At 39.8% G+C, this 21,233-nt stretch overlaps 1 protein-coding gene across 3 annotated transcripts in view; it reads left to right on the top strand.

Moving 5' to 3' along the window:
* Window positions 1–10,364: 10,364 nt before the first annotated feature.
* Nalcn (sodium leak channel, non-selective) overlaps window positions 10,365–21,233 on the top strand; it is a 302,398-nt gene continuing 291,529 nt past the window's right edge. For all 3 annotated transcript variants that reach the window (XM_029541616.1, XM_029541615.1, XM_021204107.2), the window contains exon 1: window positions 10,365–10,735. The gene's annotated coding sequence lies outside the window, so the exon portion shown is untranslated. The remainder of the gene's footprint in view (window positions 10,736–21,233) is intronic.

Below are 21,233 nucleotides of genomic sequence, written 5' to 3'. Positions count from 1 at the left end.
AATATTATTATGTTCTGAGAACAGGCATGGCTAGGTTAAAATGATCGATCATACTTATACTCACTGATTGCCATAACAGAATGCAAATCACATGTCAGTAGCAGCAGGGAGACTAGAAGTTGAGACATAGAAGTAGCCATAGCAAGAGCTTCAGGAGTGAAAGAGCAGGCAGTCAGGTCTGAGCACTTTATACATATTAATTACAAAACATTTCAAACATTGTGACAATTATCTTTTTTTTCAACTTTTTATTAGATATTTTCTTTATTTACATTTCAAATGCTATCCCGAAAGTTCCCTATACCCTTCCCACACCCTGCTCCCCTACCCACCCACTCCCACTTCTGGGCCCTGGCATTCCCCTGTGCTGGGTCATATAAAGTTTGCAAGACCAAGGGGCCTCTCTTCCCAATGGTGGCTGACTAGGCCTTCTTCTGCTACATATGCAGCTAGAGACACGAGCTCTGGGGGTACTGGTTAGTTCATATTGTTGTTCCACCTATAGGGTTGCAGACCCCTTCAGCACATTGAGTTCTTTCTCTAGTTCCTCCATTGGGAGCCCTGTGTTCCATCCTATAGATGACTGTGAGCATCCACTTCTGTGTTTGCCAGGCACTGGCATAGCCTCATATGAGACAGCTATATCAGGGTCCCTTCAGCAAAATCTTGCTGGCATGTGCAATAGTGTCTGNGTTTGGTGGCTGANTATGGGANGGATCCCCGGGTGGGGTAGTCTCTGGATAGTCCATCCTTTCATCTTAGCTCCAAACTTTGTCTCTGTAACTCCTTTCATGGGTATTTTGTTCCCTATTCTAAGGAGGAATGAAGTATCTGCACGTTGCTCTTCCTTCTTCTTGGTTTTCTTGTGTTTTGCAAATTGTATCTTGGGTATTCTAAGTTTCTGGGCTAATATCCACTTATCAGTGAATGCATATCTAGTGACGTCTTTTGTGATGGAGCCACAAAGACTCACGTCGTCTGCCATGCTGGTGTTGCTGTGACCGTTTACCTATCGTATTACATATTCACCCACCTCAAGTTTCCTCCATCTCTCTGCCAATTCTAAAGTTTCTATGAATCTCAAGATAAATTGCAGCCATCTCTACCCATCTGTCAAAAATAATTCAGCAGGCATACCAACTATATCTTAATTTATTTATAGTCTATTTCACATAAGGTTTGAATAAAGTAACTCACTTCAACACTCAAAATATGACCTTCATTGCCAAAAATTTTGACTCTGCCCAAGTCAAATACTATTTTCACTTTTTTCAACACTATTTTTTCAATTTAAAAAAAAAAGTTACTTAATTAAATTAAATACTATCAGTGATTTTGGATAAGGCTTTTCAGGATCCTGGGATGATTCAGATATATGGCATATGCCACTAATTCATTTTCTTAAGTTTATCAAAATTTTAGATTAATATAACTCAATTATTAGAGAATTCCTCTTTCTCAAGCAGATTTGATACAACTGGTTGGCATATGTGAAGCTGTTCATTGTTTTCTAGAAATAAACACTGGATTTGAGACCTGTATCAGTCATTGCTTATGAAAAATATCTCAGGTTTTACAGCATTAACTTATATACTTCTGGTGTCTTAACAAAGAGCACATGGCATTTCCTAACCATGGCTCCCGTTTGTCACTATGTTGACCAATATCTTCATTGTTTTATCAGCTATTTTATTTCTAGTGTTCTTTTTATTTTCATGTGTATATGTGGGGTATGGGTGTTTTCATATGAGTTTGTATGTGAATATGGAGGCAAACACATATACACATGTATCTCAGAGGCCCAAGGTTGATTTGAAGAGTATTTTCCTTGATCAACTTCCACCTTTATATATTGAAGCAAGGTCCTCCACTTGAACCCAGAGCTGGCTGTCTAACTAGGCAGCTTTCCCCAGGAATCCTCTATCTCAGCTTCATGAGAAATGGGAGTGCATAGATTCTGGGAATCCAAACCCTAGTCCGCACATTTGAATAACAAGTGCTTTATCATTCAGCCATCTCACCAGCCTCTCCAATATTCTTTAGTTTTAAAAAAGGAGAAGAGAGAAAGAAGCAGATAGACTCTTGAAAACTAGGTTTGGGAGACTCTTGAGGACAAGGATCAGGTCCCTTTTCCCATCATAACTCTCTCTGCTCTAAGTAAATGCAGGATCTAGTGTAAAAAATACCTCTCCATGTATGACCTTCACTAACTCTTCACTTTGAAGTATAATGAATTGTTTGATAAAACTTGTCTGCAAATAAAACTTTCACTTGGATGTCAGTATCAGGACATAACTGTGCAGAGGCTTGCCCCATTCTCCAGAACACCAAATAGTGGTCTAGGTGTTCTTTTTAAAGAATCAAAAGAAACAAATGTTAAGATGTCCCAATTTTGGGTTTTATAATAAAGATTCTTGTGTCTGGACTTTTGATTACTTTGTGAGTTTCCTTTGCTACCACCCTTCTCCATTTCAACTGCCCAATACTAGGTAGGAGAGAAAGAAGGCTAAAGGCGAAAGGGGGGCTTCAATATTGTTAGACTACTTCCTGCTGATTGACCTTCATCATCAGGGTATCTCGAACAAGCAACCAGCAACAAGCAGCCAACAACCAGCAACTTCCAGAAGCAGAAGCAGCAGGAGCAGCAGCAGGAGGAGCAGCAGGTACAGCAGGAGCAGCAGGAGCAGCAGGTGCAGCAGAAGCAGCAGGAGGAGCAGCAGGTGCAGCAGGAGGAGTAGCAGGAGCAGCAGAAGCAGCAGGAGGAGCAGCAGGAGCAGCAGGAGCAGCAGGAGGAGTAGCAGGTGCAGCAGGAGCAGCAGGAGCAGCAGGAGCAGCAGGAAGAGCAGCAGGAGCAGCAGGAACAGCAGGAGCAGCAGGAGCAGCAGCAGCAGGAGGAGGAGGAGGAGGAAGAGTTGCAGCAGCAGCAGCAGCAGCAGCAGCAGCAGCAGCAGCAGCAGCAGCAGCAGTCTCTCTCAGGGCTCTAGCATTTTTATATCTTCTCAAGAATCCCCAAATACCATATGCTTGCAGAAGCTACCTGAAGCTAGCAAAATCATGGCCCTAGCAGAGCACAAGGCAAATCATAGTCAATCTGAAGTAGCCCCATATCCCACACCTGAGATTAAAACACAAACAAATTCTCAAAGCATTTCTATAATTTTAAAGAAACAAATTCTCACTACAGATTTTAAGATCTACCAAGAAGCAGTTAAGGCATAGACAAGTTGAAAGGCGATACATATATACAACCTATTCTAACTGTCCTCCAGTGTCTCATAACTGAGAAAATTTTTGCTACAGATGACTTCACACACATCATTGTACCTGATAATTACTCTTAATCACCTAATCAGAAGATTTTACTTGAAGGTAAAAGGTATAATATCATGTTTTGATTCAGATAAGTGCTCGCTGATAACAGTGAAGAAAAATCTTTTTAAGCTTGTTTTCTCTAGTTGTCTATCTATACTTCCTTGGGGACCAAAACTTAACATGAAAATAATATCATTGAAAACAAGTCAGCCATTTGGGACTTAGCAGGCATAAGAACCGTGCCATAGATACATGAACCGTAGAGTGCTTCATTGACAGGAGAATAAAAAACAGACAAAACACAACACAGTTGACTTTCAAATGCTATTTACCATTCTCTTTTCTTGTAAAAAGCTTAATTTTTAACTAATAAAAAATTTAAGTCTCTGAATGTCACTGAATTACAAACATTTTCTTTCATAGTGTATAAATCATGGATTTTGCTTTTCAATACATACTGCATCACTAATATAAAAGAAAATTTCAACATCTAAATATATTTTGATTAGCCAGGTCCATAAGAACATCAACATACACATTGCTTAGATGAAAAGAATCATTTTAGGATATAGGAAATATGTTCAAGGACTTTGTGAACTGATGCTTCTGGTGATAAGAAGGTCTAGATTTTGTTTGTTTTGTTTCTGTTGAAGCATTTTAAAGACCTTTTTACTAGCACATAAAATGTTTATATACCCATGAGTACAGCATGGTATTTCAATATATCCATACATCTATACATATTGTATAGTTCAAATCAAGATAAGATTATTCCTTACCACTACAATGTGTTTGATTGTCCCTTTTCTGGTTATTCACAAATATATGATATTTAGCAGATGACTGTGTTCCTCTTGGGGAGGGGATTAGAAAAGTTGTCCTGGGCCTTCCACTAGACTCCACAAAACCTGGGCAAGTCAGAAGCCACAGGGAAGTCTGCCTGGGAACTCTGATCCCAGAACTGATCTGGTACCATTATGATGAATCAGACATGTGAGATTTGCAGAGAGGGAAGGAAGTAGTTCAAAAGGACTGCTTGTGGAAATGGGGCAGGCTTGCTCTCAGGATGCTTATTTAACTTAGAGATATTCCATAGGTAACATCTCACTCTAGATGTTTCTAGTCAGAATCTTGGTAGAAATATTTAAGATACCCAAGGTTATAGCCTAAGAGGAAACTCCCATGAAGGAAAATATATGATATGAGATGTCTTCAAAAGATGTCCCACCATACCACAGGGGAATGTACTCCACTATGTTCATAGAAGCCTTATTTGTGATGACCAGAAGGTAGAAACAACCTATATGTCCCACAATGGAAGAATGGATACAGAAAATGTGGTGTGTTTACATAATGGAATACTCTTCAGTTATTAATAATGAAGACATCATTAGTTTTGCAGGCAAATGGATGGAACTAGAAACTATCATCCCAAGTAAGGTATCACAGATCCTAAAGAACACACACGGTATGTACTCACTAGTATGTGGATATTAGTCCCCAAAGTACAGAACATGTAGGACACAATCTACAGAACTCAAGAAGGTTAACAAGCAGAAGGGCCCAAGTGGAGATGCTTCAATCCCACTTGGGAGGGAGAAGAAAACAATCATGAGAGGCAGAGGAAGGGAGGGAGCTGGGTGGGAGATGGGATGGGGAGGGGAAAAGGGGAACATGGTCAGGTATGGGGAGGAGAGACTGGAGAGAAGCCCCTCGGGCCAGCAGAATGAATGGAAATATGCAACTTCAGGGGTGGGAGGTTGGGGGACCCTCTAGAAAGTACCAGACACCTGGGAGGTTAGAGACTCTCAGGACTCAAACAAGGGGCCTTATATGAAATGCCCAACAATGGGGAGAGGGAACTCAAAGAGTCGACCTCCAGTAGAATGACAGGGCATCAAATGGAGGGATGGGTTTGCCATCCCACCAACCAAAGAGTACACACAGAGGGATCCATGGCTCCGGCCACATATGTGGCAGAGGATGGCCTTTTTGCTCATCAGTGGGAGGAGTGGCCCTTGGCCCTGTGGGGGTTCGATGCCCCAGTGTGGGGGAATGCCAGGGCAGGAAGGCAGGAGTGGGTGGGTGGGTGTGGGAGCACCCTCATAGAGGCAGGTAAAGCGGGAGAGGATGGGGATTTTTGGAGGGAATACTTGGAAAAGGGATAACAATTGAAATGTAAATAAAGAAAATATCCAATAAAAGAAGAAGAAAAAAACCTCTGACTCAGAATTGTTCCTGTCTAAAAGAATCACAGTGACAAAAATAGAGAAGAGACTGAGGGAAAGGTGGTCCAGTGACTGGTCCATCTTGGGATCCATCTCAAGGGGAGGCTCCAAGGCCTGACACTATTACTGATGCTATGGTGTGCTTGCAGGCAAGAGCCTAGCATGGCTGTCCTCTGAGAGGCCCAACAAGCAGCTGACTGAAACAGACACAGATACATACACCAAACTATTGGACTGAAATCAGGGACCACTGTGATTGAACTCGGGAAAGGCTGGAAGAAGCTGAGGAGGAGGGTGACCCCATAGGAAGACCAGCAGTCTCAACTAACCTGGACCCCTGAGAACTCTCAGACACTGAGCCACCAATCAGGCAGAATACACAAGCTGATATGAGGCCCCCAGAACATATATAGTAGAGGACTGCCTGGTCTGACCTCAGTGAGAGAAGCTGCGCCTAACCCTTGAGAGATTTGAGGTCCCAGGGAGTAGCAAGGTCTGGTGGGGACAGGGGGACAACCTCTTGGAGACAGGAAGAGGAAGAATGAGAGGAAGAATTGTTAGAGGGCCAACCAGGAGGGGTCAATTACTGAACTGTAAAAATAAATAAATAAAAGTAATAAAAAAAATTTAACAAAAAAAAAAACCTTTGCAGTATTTAACATATATATATAATGATTGGAAAGTCAGGCGTGGTGGCACACGCCTTTAATCCCAGCACTCAGGAAGCAGAGACAGGTGGATCTCTGAGTTCAAGGCCGGCCTGGTCTACAGAGTGAGTTCAAAAAAATAAAAAGATTGGAGCTGTGACCCCCATAAAAAGGTAAGGAGCTGTTCAAGGGCTCTATCTAGAACATTCAGGACAAGGGAAGGCTATGGTTCTAATTTCATTGCTGTTGCTGTGATAAAATTTCCGGACCAATACAACTTAGAGAAGAAAGATCACACTACAGGAGAGCCAGTCACATCAAATCCACAGTCAAAGGAAGAAAGAAATGAGTGTATTTGTGCCACCCTCCTCCTACACCTCCCTACTTCCTCTCTCCCTCTTCCTGCTGCTGCTTCTGCTGCTGCTCATACTCAGCTGGCTTTTTACATTCCTCCATACTATGAAATGGTAACACCTACATGTAGTAAGAATTTGGTTTCATAAAAAACCCAGTTACACTATGTGATTATGTTTTGTTTTAATCCCAGGTGTGTATAGGTTTAGAGTTTTCAAAACCTATTTTAATAAGGGTTCTCAAATGCTTTGACCCCCTGCCACTTCTACCCCACCACCTAAAGGTAGGGAAGAAAAATGGTAAATAGGACAAGGGGATATGGACCTCTTGAAAAGTAGTTCTTTGGGGTAATTCTAATCTCTGTTTGTTAGAATACCAACAATCCAGTTCAAAAGTGCCACCAAACACGAATCAGCAATGAATGACAGCAGAAACTGCCAGGCCTCTGACAAATTGTCATGAGTCAGCAAGAGTGACCAGGATCAGCTGGAATGCCAGGAGTTCTCTGCTGTGCCTATCTCAATGAAGTGAAGATCAGCAAAGACACAAGACCAATGAAGCTTTGCAAGGCTAGCTATGTAAGCATCTCATCACTGTCCATTGAGTCCTATTCACACTCTCCTCAAACATTGCATGTCCTTTCATGGATCTTGCATCAACAAAATGTCATGTGAGAATGCATCACATGACACAACCAGAAGCTTCCTCTTCAGGTGTGGAATAAGCAGCTGGTTCTCAGCACATGATTACAATTTGTCTCATGCACTAGCAGGGCCATGATCTTTCTCCAGCTGCAAATAGTTTAATTCTGAGGACTCTGAGGAGGGTATAAATGCCAGAGCTCTGAGAGAAGCATGGGCATGCTTCTTCTTCCTGCTGATCCTGGATGCTATTGTTGCAGTTTATCAAGTGTTCTGAGCACAGAGACAGCAAGAAGTAGTTAGATATACTGACAATGAAGATTGGACTGGTCCCAAGAAGCTCAATGCCTCTAATCAACAGGAAGTAGTCTAAAGAGGTCTATGTTCCCTTCTCTACTAAACTTCTTTATTTCCTACCTAGATTTATGGGTTTGGAAGGAATTAGGGTGGAATAAGAGTTGGAAAAGAAAAATATATGAAAATATATAGAAAAAAATGTCAACACCTACATTCTGAATGGGTCATCTTACCTCAATCAACAATCAAAACAACCCTCACATATACGCCACAGACTGAATTAACAGAGATATTTCTCATTAAGATTCTCTTTGAATGTGACTTTAAGATGTTCACAGTTACAACGACCCAGCACAACTACTAATCAGAAATGTTTCCTCCACAGAAACTTCATAATGATTTCCTAAACATCCAACATAAACCTTGACCACTGGGACCCCACAACTAAGCAATATATCTACCCGTCTCTCCTCTTGCTCCAGCTGTTATGAGTCCACTGTACATTGTGTTAGCTTCTCTAACCCCTGCTCATTTAGACATCTTTCTGCCTAGACAAACTTCTATATCAAAAAAAATATATCAGTGAATTTTTGAGTGGGTCTATTTAACCTTTATTTTCATATGTCAAGAGTCTCTAATAGAAAAATCATCTTATCAATAACCAAAGACAAGTAGGTCTTGAAATCATATCACACAAATAAGCATATACTGATTTAGACCATGCCATTCAAAGATCATTGAACAATTACCTAAGCATAAGATACCTATAGATCACATATAATTGAACTGTACCCCACTAGAATTCTTCACCAATAGAATTAGGTGGTCATATTTCCATGGCTCCCACAACATCCCTCCTGAGGATCCAAAATTTTCTCTTTTACCATGGTTACTCTTTTCTTAGTAATTCGCTGTGAATTCAAAGGTAACAGTGGTGGGTAGATATAAACAATGGAAACAGATGAGTTATTAAGAAGCAAGCATCCTGGTTGCATCAATTCTTCCTGTCGTGTGATTCCTAAGCACTGTTTAGGGTCTGGGTACAACTTCCTGGAAGCCATAGATTTCAGTCTAAGTTGCACATTGCCTTGGCTTCTCCTGCTCTGCTGCATAACTCCCTGAATCTACGCTGCTTTCCCTTCCATCTCACACTGTCTAATATAGATTCAACCCTATATCTCACACATGGAAATTTCTCTTTCTAGGACAAGGAGCTGAAGCAAGAAGAGGTGAACGGAGACTGTGCGTTCCTATGAAAAGGAGACACGGGGTTTCCCCAGCTGCTTCTTACTATCTGAGTTACAGATGTGTCCTGATCAGATAGCTCAACATTGTATAATAAACTGAAAATCTCAAGGTATTCAAATGTTAGAAATTGAACTTAACTTGTCAAAAATTTGTTGCAATACATGGAAAAATCTGTGAATCATATGAACTCACAGAAGAGCAATTCTGGAGAAGACATTTTCCATGTTTTCCCATTTTGACTGAAAGAAAATAAAAGGAATAATGAGGAGTTAGAGTGGATTAGTAAGGCATTTGGAATACAAGTGTCTGCTTCCCGTAACGATGGTTTCTTTCTTTATACAGTGAATTCCTAGATTCCAGAATGGATGTGTTGAGCTTCTTCATACATTCCTGAATCCCATGGACTTGCTTGGGGCCCGAAGACTCTTAAAGACTGCATCATCCATGGGACTGTGTGTAGCTCCTAAAAAGGGATCAGATTTGTCAGTGGAGATATGACAATTACTGACAGAGCAGGTTCTGAAGTGTCTGTCTGTAGAGTATTGCTGAGATAGGTGAAAAACCACTACTGAAAAAATGCTGTTCAATTTTTTTATCAAAATCTTGGTGTTAACATGTTTTGTAATCATAAATTACTAGAATTCTAATTTATAGTCATAACCCCAAGAGTGATATACCATTATGTATTTTAACACTAGCAATAAAGTACTATTTAGGTTTTTTTTAAAGGAAGCAGCAGTAACAGAGATGATGAAATGAACCAGTAATAAAAATTAAAGTAAATTAGTTGTGATTTACCAGTATTGAAATTATTTTTAATTTTACTATGAAAATGTTTAATCCTTTGTCTAAAATACAGCTTTTTATATAGTTGGTAATTCTGAAGGTTTTAGAAATTTGATGGAAAACAATCTCACATTTCTATATATTGTGAAACACTAATTATCAACATGCCCCTTTAAGGAAACACCAACAAAAACCTACCAAACAACAACAGAAACAAACAAACACTCCACAACAACCTAATAGAGCTGTGAAGATTGGTTTGTTTGTAAAGGTGGCAATTTCAATATATAAGACTAGAAAATGCTTGTTTAAAGTGTGTGTGTGCGTGATATTTTATGTTGGTTGCTAGAGATACAGTATTTTGTGATAGGCAGTTGTTTTTCACATAAGCTTCCTTTTAGAGGAAGCTTTATCTGATCCTTAGTGCTTCAAAGCCAACTGCAAAAGGCATACTTTTGTGTATATGTGATAGTGAAATCACAGGCTGGGAACTCCTGCATGATTGCTAATGCTGACTGTCTGCAAATAAACCTTTAGGAGTGAGAGTGCAGTGGACAGTGTCTCGGGGCCTGAACAAGGTAGTTGAGATGCAAAATGTCCCTACACTTACTTTACTGGCTTCCCTACAAGACCTCAGCTTCAGCCTACTCTGGTGCTGCAAATAGGGTATAGAGTTAACCATGTATGAACACTCTTTAGCCTCTATCTACATGACGACATACTTAAAAGACTGAAAACATTATTGATGTATTTATTACTTAGCAATTTCATACTTAGGAGCACGCCCTTAAGACACCACTGCATAAAATAGGACTACAGTAGCACACAGGCCTAGACGCAGAAGCCCGTAGACCAGCCTGAGAAGACTGCCCAGCTGTTGCTGAGACTGGCTGCTGGAGGAGAGAGGAAAGCCACCTGCAAGTACGGACCCTGGCACCGGCCACCATCTGCGGCGCTGCCTTGAGCATCCTCTGTCGCTCGCGCAGCAAAGCCAACTGCAAAAGGCAAGCGAATAAACGCAAGGCCAGGACTCCTGCAGCTCTCCCTGTGCCCCTCGCTTGTGCGGCAGACGCTAGTGGAGAACCAGCACGGAGCTGACTGAGCCGCCGTAGGTGAGGGGCCGCGTCCCCACCCGCTCAGGCCGGCGCGCCCCGCACGGATCCCGCCTGCTGCCGCGACTGCAGCCCCGGCACCATGACCACTCCGCGCGCTGCGGTTACAGGTTGGTTATGGCCGCTGGCCCTGTAGGCTGCGGCGCGGCGGGCACAGCGTCTTACACCGGAGACCGGGAGGCGTCCCCGCTAGCCCTTCGCTGGGGCCTGTCCTGGGCAGGGTCTGGGAACCTGGGAGGCGGCAGACAGCTCAGTCTGGGCGCGCAGGGAAGGGACTCTGGGAACCACTGTGCACCACTGTGCGCCCTCTGGCCCCCCATGCAAGCTGCTCCCAAGTGGGCCTTGGGAAGCCTTGGGCCGCTGGATGGGGCCTGCCCAGCCTTGGCATCCAGCAGGTGCTGGAGGTGGGGGAAGCAGGTGGCTGGGGGATGGGGCTGACATGCATCCAGACCCCCACTATGCTGGTCCTGGTTGCTAATGGCCTTGATTGCCTCTGGCCTTCACGGGGTCAACCCACAACTGGGAGGAAGGTTTGGGGAGTACCTCTACTCCATCAGCTCTGGGAAGGCCTTCTGGGCCTTGCCCAACCCCATCATCCTGCGGACTGCTGTTTGCTAATTTGCTCTCATTTTATTAATTGTTCTGTTTGAGCAGCTGTCATTAGAGTGGCCCTTATCAGCAAGCAAAGTTTGGTCTTGCCAAAGCAACTCCATTTTGTCTGTGAACCTTTAGAAGCCCAGTTTGGAAGGCCTGGATAGAGTCAGGAAATGGGTCCAGAATTGTGACCTAGGGGTTAGTTATTTCTCTGACTTTAATGTTCCTTTAAGACAACATAATGTCCCCGAACCTGGATGCTATGTTCTTTACTAGAAAAAAAAAATCAGTTTTGGGCCCAAATTTCCAAGGACTGTGTTGTGAAATATATATAAATACACACACACACACACACACACACACACACACACACACACACACACACATACACAAACACGACCTTTGGAAGATTTCCTCAATTTCCCTGTGGGAAATGGGAAGTAAGGCCCCTTGTGGCTTTTTTCCTGTAGTCTTTCACATGGGATCAAAAATTAACAGGTAGCTGCTTTTGCTTTTGTTTTTAAATTTTTGATTCCTTGTTTCATAGCTTCTGCTGTGTCTTTGTTACCTGGGAGAGGAGCAGGGACTGTGGCAATTTCTTAACAGCAGGAGTCTTTTTATATCCAGATTGTCCAACAATCCAAGTAAGAGCCATGCTTTCTCAAATCTCCACAACCTCAGAAATTGACTTCTGAATTGATTGGTTCTGTTCTGTTCTATATGGGCATTACAGTCTCCTCTGATATAATTTTGTGCCATCCATTTGATAAATCCATATAAGGAAAGGGAAAAACTTGAGCTTTGCCGAATAACTAAAAGAAAAAATTGTGTGAAATGCCATTGGCTTCTCTTACCTGACCACAGGTGAGTAATGTACTCTCACTGGAAAGGATGGGATTAGAAGCACTATAAAAATAAATCCATGATTTATGAAGTGATAGCAATACAGTTATAGCTTTGGGTATGACTTGCAAGGATATTCAAGAGGGAAAAACTGCACATTTAAAAGAAGAAAATCTACTCAGAATCATTTGCTCACAGTTCAGAGATCTAAAGGCTTTATAGTGTTTTATTTTCCCTTGTGGATGGCAGTGTGTTTCACTCGCTTTTTTTCTCTTACCCGCATAAAGAGTGACTGTGCCTGTGTATATCTGTGGGGAAACATATTTATTTTATCATTCATCAGTGGTGCTAATTTTAGATTTATATGCCTGGGTGGAAAAAAAGTCACATGTAGATCTCAAGGTATAAGGAAAAGTTCAATCTCACCCATGATAATCTAATATAAGCCAGGTATTGAACTAGGATCTGGGTGTTCTATAAAGGAAAGAAATGAGCCTAGTCCCTAAGAATCTATCAGGAAAGTGCCCATGTATTTTCATGCGTGCTTCATCAAGCAGTGAGGAGTACTCCGTTCTTGTTTGGGTCTGGAAACAATACTCTTATGCTTCAAGAGTCTGTAAATTATCCCTCCTCCTAATGGTATCTGCTTTAGAACTTGGATACCTATCCAGTCATATGAGTCTCATCCATGTCAAGGACTTTCCCAAGAAGCTTTGTACTGTCATAACTTTTCCTGTACAGACAATGTGATATTTTGAATATTTGTTATCTTCTAAATATTTCTTATCTATTTTTGATATTATAATTACATCATTTCTCTCTTCCCTTTCCTCCTTCCAATGCCTCCCATATACTCCTCCTTGCTATCTTTCAAATTCATGGCCTGTTATTTCATCATTGTACATGTTTACATATGCATATTCATATGTATAACTAATTTTAACCTACTCAGTCTATATAATGTTACTTGTGTGTATGGTTTTGGTCTGACCATTTGGTATTGGATAACTAGTTGGTGTGCTCTTTCCTGTGCAAGACCATTTCTCCTCCTCTCAGCATTCCTTAGTGGCCTGTAGTTCTTGGTGTACCGGCTACAATAGCATATCAATTGCTGTTGTCCTTGTTCAACTTGTGTTTAAGCAGTCATGTTGGTGAAACAAAATAGGGTTTTTATTTTAAATAATAAAGGAAATAGAGACAATCAAAACATAGGAAAAAATATCCATATAGGTTTTTTTTTTAGCAACCTAATACAAATGATTACAATATTCACACTTTTAGTAGTTAAATTCAGAACTTTGCATAGCTGTGTTCATGTTGATCAGTCTTTACGCCATGGATTTTACATACTATTTTTTATAAACATTTGAAGTGTTTCTATATAGTTTAAAACTTTGTAAGACTATATAGCACTATCCTCAACAAGCATAGCCTCACTTGATAGACTGTTACATCAGTCATTGGCTACTTGTTGCTTCTTCTTTTTCATAGGACATAATGATACATTGATCAAATGCTATCTTAAGTGTTTTTTTTTCTTAAAAATTATTTAGTATTCTTAGCAGCTGAGTTATCACTTCAATCCCATAATATATAATTTTAAATATAGGTACTATATTCCATGCTTTAGATATAAACCTGACATTTTAAAAACATATGTGAGTGACATTCCCTCTGAAAATAAATAATAACTTGACCTTATGAACTTTGAGCTATTTGTAAGAAATTCTCTTGAAAACAAAGTAACAAAATTAAACCTTTATATTGAAATTGAGGTTGAAAATTACAAAAATTGAAAGCTGAAAAAAAGAAAATAAATGCAAGAATTTTTAGGCAAATTAGGGGTGTTGCTCAGTCTAATGTTTTGCTTTTTCCTTTTTTTACATAAACTTCAAATAAGTGAACAAAGGAATTTTATTTAAAACTGTGTACCCACAAGTTGAGGAAGAAAATGAACATAGATTCTGGACCTTAGAAACCAAACCTTTGGGTTGAGTCCGTAGAGATGTTGCAGTTTACAGCTCTCTCTAGGAGAGTCATACAAACATAAGAAAGAAAAATTCTAGAACAACCTGCTAATGTTAGGATGGTGATGATTAACCCTGGGCACTGGATGTTAGTGAGACAAATGCTTCACTTCTGAAGCATTTTCCCCAGCAGGTCCCAGGGTAAGAAGAGCTAGACCCAAAGGAATATGCTCATCTGTCAGGGACTGAACCAGTTAGTCCAGAGGAGGAGCAGGTGCAGAGCTCCAGGGACATAGCCACAGAAGATTAGAAATACAAAAGACCAGAACCCTGTAGCCAAAGGAGTCATTTATGGGGAGATCAAGAGGGAAAATTATATTCAATTATACAAAGGAAAGAGATGAAAGGAACACTTTGTCTGCAGAGAGGATGGCATGTCTGGAAGATGGCCAACAAAGACATACACACATGCTCTTCATGACCAAGAAAACAGCGCAAATGGAACACAGCCATGTCTCAGAGTGAAATAAGATCATTTTCCACTTTTAGATAAAAAGTATCCAAATACACGGATCAAAATAGGCAGTCATGTGCCAGGAAAAATAAATAGAGCAGAGCCAACGTCTACATATAGCCTGGTGAAGACTGAATTTGAAAATGAGAAGGAAAATAACTGATCAGCATTCTGACCAAGTGTTTGATTTCTTTTTAAATTATATGTGTGCAAATTTCAGACTGACTTGATGCTCTCTATCCCAAGTTGTCAATAAACAGTAAAATAATATTCTAAAAATGGGTAATTCTGAAAAAAATTATAGAACAATTACCATATAGGCTCAAATAAAAGAAGATGCATGCAAGGCTACTGAAAACAGAGAGATTGAAGTATATGAATATCAGAAAATCAGTTAAATAAAGAGAAAAATGACTTTGAGGCACTTATATTTGCTATCTTCAATAAAGTTCCGAGTGCGGACTCCTTACAAATATAATCTTACAAATATAATCTTAGAATTATATAGAATGGATATTGTAAAGTATTGTTGATAGCTAAAAGTAATATGAGTGGGAGAAATTTTGTGGCCTCTCACAGCTCTGAGATTTAAAAGGATATTAGGAATGAAAACTCCAGGTGAATAAGCAAAGAAAATGGAAAAATGAGGACTATAAAGAAAAGGGAAATATAAAAGTTGGAAATTAATTGGGTGAATTAATTGTAAAGTACAAAAGCTCTGTATCAGGCAGAAATAAGGGTTACATAATTTCTAGTCTTTAGTGCATATTAATATTTCTGTGCCATATTTTTATTGAGAGTAGTGATGAGTTGCTTAGGAACAGTTTCTAATGTATTCTCTGATCATACTCACCTCACAGCTTTTTCCACCCCTCCTTTCCCACTAACTGGCCTCCTTCCTTCTCTTTGACTTTTACTTTCATGCTATATACATGCATATGAATATTTTATATTCATATATATGCATATATATATATGACTTTATGTATATACAAACAATCTGCAGTCTACAAATGAGAGAAATAGAATATTGATCTATGAGACTGGCTTACTTGGCAAAATATGATGATCTCCAATTGTAATTTTTTATTGGATATTTTCTTTATTTACACTTCAAATGTTTTCTCCTCCCCCGGTCTACCCTTCGGGAAACTCCCTATCCCATCCCACCCCCCAACTCTATGAGGGTGCTCCCCCACCCACCCACTCCCATCTTCCCTCCCTGGCATTCCCCTATACCGGGGCATCGAACACCCTCAGGCCCAAGGGCCTCTCCTCCCACTGATATCCAACAAGGCCATCCTCTGCCACATATGTGACCAGAGCCATGGGTCCCTCCATGTGTATTCTTTGGTTGGTAGTCCAGTCCCCAGGAGCTTTGGGGGGTTGGCTGGTTGACACTGTTGCTCTCTCCAGGGGGCTGCAAACCCCCTCAGCTTCTTCAGTTCCTTCTCCAACTCCTCCATCAGGGACGCCTGTCCAGTCCAATGGTTGGCTGCAAACATCTGCCTCTGTATTTTTCAGGCTCTGGCAGACCTTCTCAGGAGACAGCCATATCAGGCTTCTGTCAGCAAGCACTTCCCAGCATCCACAATAGAGTCTAGGTTTGGGTATATGGGCTGGGTCCCCAGGTGAGGCAATCTCTGGATGCCCTTCCCTTCAGTCTCTGCTCCACAGTTTGTCTCCATATTTCCTTCTGTGAGTATTTTGTTCTCCCTTTTAAGAAACACTGAAGCATCCACATTTTTGTCTTCCTACTTCTTGGACTTCATATGGTCTGTAAATTGAATCTTGGGTATTCCGAACTTTTGGACTAATATCTACTTATCAATGAGTACATACCATGTGTGCTATTTTGTGTCTGAGTTACCTCACTCAGGATGATATTTTCAAGTTCAATCCATTTGCCTGTAAATTTCATGAGGTCATTGTTTTTAATAGCTGAGTAGTAAGTACTCCATTGTGTAAATGTACCACATTTTCTGTATCCATTCCTCTGTTGAGGGTCATCTGAGTTCTTTCCAGCTTCTGGCTATTATAAATAAGGCTGCTATGAACATAGTGGAGCATGTGTCCTTATTACATGTTGGAGCATCTTTTGGGTATATGCCCAGGAGTAGTATAGCTGGGTCCTCAGGTAGTACTATGTCCAGTTTTCTGGGGAACCGCCAGACTGATTTCCAGAGTGGTTGTACTAGCTTGCAATCCCACCAGCAATGGAGGAATTTTCCTCTTTCTCCATATCCTCACCAAACATCTGTTATCACCTGAGTTTTTGATCTTAGCCATTCTGACAGGTATGAGGTGGAATCTCAGGGTCGTTTTGATTTGCATTTCTCTGCTGACTAAGGATGGTGAACATTTCTTTAGGTGCTTCTCAGCCGTTCAGTTTTCTCAGTTGAGAATTCTCTGTTTATCTCTATTCCCCATTTTATAACTACATGGTATTGGTACAGTGACAAGCAGGTAGATCAATGGAATAGAATTGAAGATCCAGAAATGAACCCACACACTTATGGTCACTTGATCTTTGACAAAAGAGATAAAACCATCCAGTGGAAAAAAGACAGCATTTTCAACAAATGGTGTTGGTTCAACTGGTGGTCAGCATGTAGAAGAATGCAAATTGATCCATTCTTATCTCCCTGTACAAAGCTCAAGTCCAAGTAGATCAAGGACCTCCATATAAAAGCAGATACCCTGAATGTAATAGAAAACAAGTGGGAAGAGCCTCAAATACACGGGCACAGGGGAACTTTTCCTAAACAGAACACCAATGGCTTAGTCTCTAAGATCAAGAATTGACAAATGGGACCTCATAAAATTGCAAAGCTTCTGTAAGGCAAGGGACACTGTCAATATAACAAAAATCGCAGCTGACAGATTGGGCAAAGATCTTTACCAATCCTACATCGGATAGAGGGCTAATATCCAATATATACAAGGAACTCAAGAAGTTCGAATCCAGAGAACAAAATAACCCTATTAAAATATGGGGAACAGTTGTAATTTATTATCCAGAATGTATGTTTTATTTATCTTTATGGTAGAATAATAATCCCATTGTTTACACAACACATTTTCTTTAGCCATTGGTATCTTAACAGACATCTAAGCCGATTCCTTGGCTTGGCTACTGTGTTAAGTGCTGCAATAAAGATGAATGTACAGTTGTCACTATGGTATGCTCATTTAGAGTCCTTTGGTTATAGACACAGGAATGCTATAATTTGTCTGTAGGTAATTCCAGTTTTATCCTGCTAAAGAGTCTCCATGCTGTTTCACAATGACTTTATAACTTTTCATTCCCACAGTCAATGTATAGTGGTTACTCCCTCACCTATCCTTGCTAGCATTTATTGTTTTATTTTTGAATTATCACTATTGCCTATTATTAGATGGAATCACAGTGTGGTTTTAATTTTAATTTTTTGATAGCTAAGGATATAGATTTAGTAAGTATTAACAATAGGTATTTGATAATTTGAAAACTACCTCTGCATTTCATTAATGTATTTATTGATGCACTGTTTGGGTTTTTGCTGTTTACGTTTTTTTTTCTTGAATTCTTTGTATATTTTAGATACTAATCCTCTGTCAGATGTATAATAATAATAATCTATACTTATCATTAGCAAGTGTTAGAATGCTGGAAATAAGGCTGGTATTGGAGAAACTAGATGATCTGTTGGTGGTAATGGGAATAGAGGTGGATGACAGTTTTACCAGTAGGAACAAAATGCTAACATATTTGGTTTAAAAAAAGATTAAAATGAAAAAATGGATGGAACACAAGTTGCATTTCTAAGATTATAGAATTCTGAACAATTTTATTAATATTTTGTCATAATTACACAAAACTAATTTTCAAAGCACAAGCTAAATTATTTTAGTTTTCTTTTTAACTGCTATTATTATGAAACCCACACATGATTTCTGGAGTAGAAGAAATATTTTAATAAAGTAATTACTTAATACATTTTATTGAATATACTGCAATATATTCTGATCATGGTTCCCCTTTCCCAACTCTTTCCAGGTACTCTGCACCTCCCTACCCAACCAATGGCATGCTCTTTCTTTATCTCTCTAGAAAACAAATACCTTCTAAAAGTACAAATTATAGGAGTATTTCACACCTAAGATACACATTTATATTAGCAAGATAAGTCTTTCATGTTTTATAGCCAAGAGACTTTAGTTATAAAATTTTATTGATATTTGAAAACTAAACAATATGAAACTGAAGCAGATAAGAACCTTCTTAGCATGAAACATGGAAATGTTTTTAACCATTCTTTTCATGGGCTAAAGTACAGATACTAAAATGTGTAAGACTAAAGAATAATAAAACTTGCTGATTTGGGAAGAACTTTCCTTGAATTATCGTTTTCATTTCCCTCAGTTCAATATAAATAGATGATAGATAGATAGATAGATAGATAGATAGATAGACAGACAGACAGAGATGTTTAATGGAGAAAAATAACTTCCCCTAGTGATCTGTAATACAATTTCCCATTTAAAATATTTCTTTCATGTAAAATAATTTTATTCTTTGAAAATTTCATGAATATATTTTGAGTATATTCACTCCCATTATTCCCCTAACAATGACTAGACCCCCTGTCATTTCCCTACCTTTAACTGCCTGTCTAAAAAATCAGTCAAATATGTTGCCCAGATATTCCCTATAAAGAGCCATACACCGATGTAGAGTCAACTAACCAAGAGTCACACCCCTAAAGAAAACTGACTCTCTTTCTTATAACCATGAGCTATCCATAGCTCCCTGGTTAGAAAAGAGGCTTGTGAACCTTTTCCCAAAACAAACTAGAAGATTGACTGTTTTGATCTTGTGCAGCCAACCAGAGTTTTGGGAATTCAAGAGCACAGCAGTCAGCACTGTCACACCCCCCAAAAAGTTTCACTCTGATCATTCTCAACCTCCAGCTCTTACAGTCTTTGCCCTTTCTCTTCCTCAGAGGTCTCTGAGCCTTTTTCTTATCAGGCTGCATAGGTAACAATATCCTATCACCATTAAAGCTAGCCATCAGGAGGGCTCATCCTGGTAATCAAAAACTTGATTGTTCTATGTGCTGTGACTTCCCCTTGAATTTTTAGTCTGACATGTCCTGACGACCCTCAGAACAATAGTGTGATCGATTGTCATTGCTTCTGGTTTCATTCCAGAAGTACATTGTAAGGGTTTTTGCTGAAGATACCACACACAGGCACATAATGACACGGGTCTTCCTGTGGATGTTAAAGGACATCTCTCAGGAATCAGTTCTCTCCTGGTAGGATAAGAGAGGCTTCAGAGACTAATTATAAGATCCCATGGTGATTTTAACTTTGACATTCTTTCCTTAAAACTTAATACACCTGTGTTTTATTCAGGATGTCAAAGAGTTAGAAATGTTTGTACTAGAGGAGAAGACAAAGACTAGTTTGGCAGGTTGACTCAATTTTATGAATAAAGGCTGAGAGAGGATAATTAATCTCTATGACTTCCAGATTCCTCACTTTGTGGTCAATAGGGAATCTAAAATCATCAGATATAGAAACAGAACCATGGCATAGAGGAGGAAGAAATGGGGGTTTCTAACTGCTGGGCATAAAGTTCATTTTTGCAAAATGAATAAATCTTAGATATCTGCTTTATGATATTATTCCTATGGTGAATAACATTAATTACCCAAAGCTTTGTTCAGAGGAAATAGCTTATATTAAGTATTCTTAAAATATAAGATAATTTTGTACACACACCCATCTGTATATTGACTACTGAAGAGTGAAACTAGTGCCTTGACTCTACTGAACAAGTACTCTACCACTGAACTACCTTCGGCCCTATGCTTACTCTTCATTTTGAGGAATGAATTTCACTGAGTTGCCAATGCTTACATTCAACTGACTACACAGCCCTAATGAGTTGAATTTGTGGTTTTCCTGGCTCAGACTCCCTAGCAACTAGGATACTAGGCCTGCACCAACAGGCCCAGTTAATAAATTCTTTGTTGTTGTTGTTGCCTGTTTGCTTAATTTGCTTTAACTATATAACACAAATACAGACTTGTTTCCCTCTGCCATACTATGCTAGTTTGAACATGTAAGGTTATAAGACAAAATGAGGCTCAGATATGATAGTTTATTCTGAATCTTTTACTATACTCAATAATGTTAAATGTTGAATTAAGTTTAGTTTTCATAATTTAAACAACAAAAAAAAAATCCTCAAATCTTTTGTAAAGTGATTACATTGCTTTTAGCCTCATTTTAGAAAGTACAAGAGAAAAACGGTATGCTGTTGTTACTTGGACCTCAGGGATTCAGCATAAAAAATAAAGGATACATTTTCTGTTTCTAGTAAGTAGTCTTTTGGAAAAAGACAAAGAAGTGTCTGTCTTTGAAGATGGAACTTGGATGTGTCTGCCTCTGTCTGTGTGGTCACTCACCTTGGGTGGCCCCGCATTCTGTTGGAAACAGTAAAGCCTGCAGCAGTCTGTTCTTGCAGAACAACATCTGAGTTAGTGAAGGTCAGGACACAAAAGAACCCAAGAAAAAAACTGCATTTGGGAGAGGGAGAGAAGGAGAAAGGGAGATAGAGAAGGAGAAGGGGGAGGGGACAGAGAGGGGAGGGAAAGAGGGAGAGAAGGAAGAAGGAAGGAAGGAGAGAGGGAGGGAGGG

This window comes from Mus pahari, chromosome 8, assembly GCF_900095145.1.
Source record: "Mus pahari chromosome 8, PAHARI_EIJ_v1.1, whole genome shotgun sequence".
Lineage (NCBI taxonomy): Eukaryota > Metazoa > Chordata > Mammalia > Rodentia > Muridae > Mus > Mus pahari.
The sequence above is the reverse complement of the archived record's forward strand: the minus strand, read 5'-3'. Positions and strand labels throughout refer to the sequence as shown.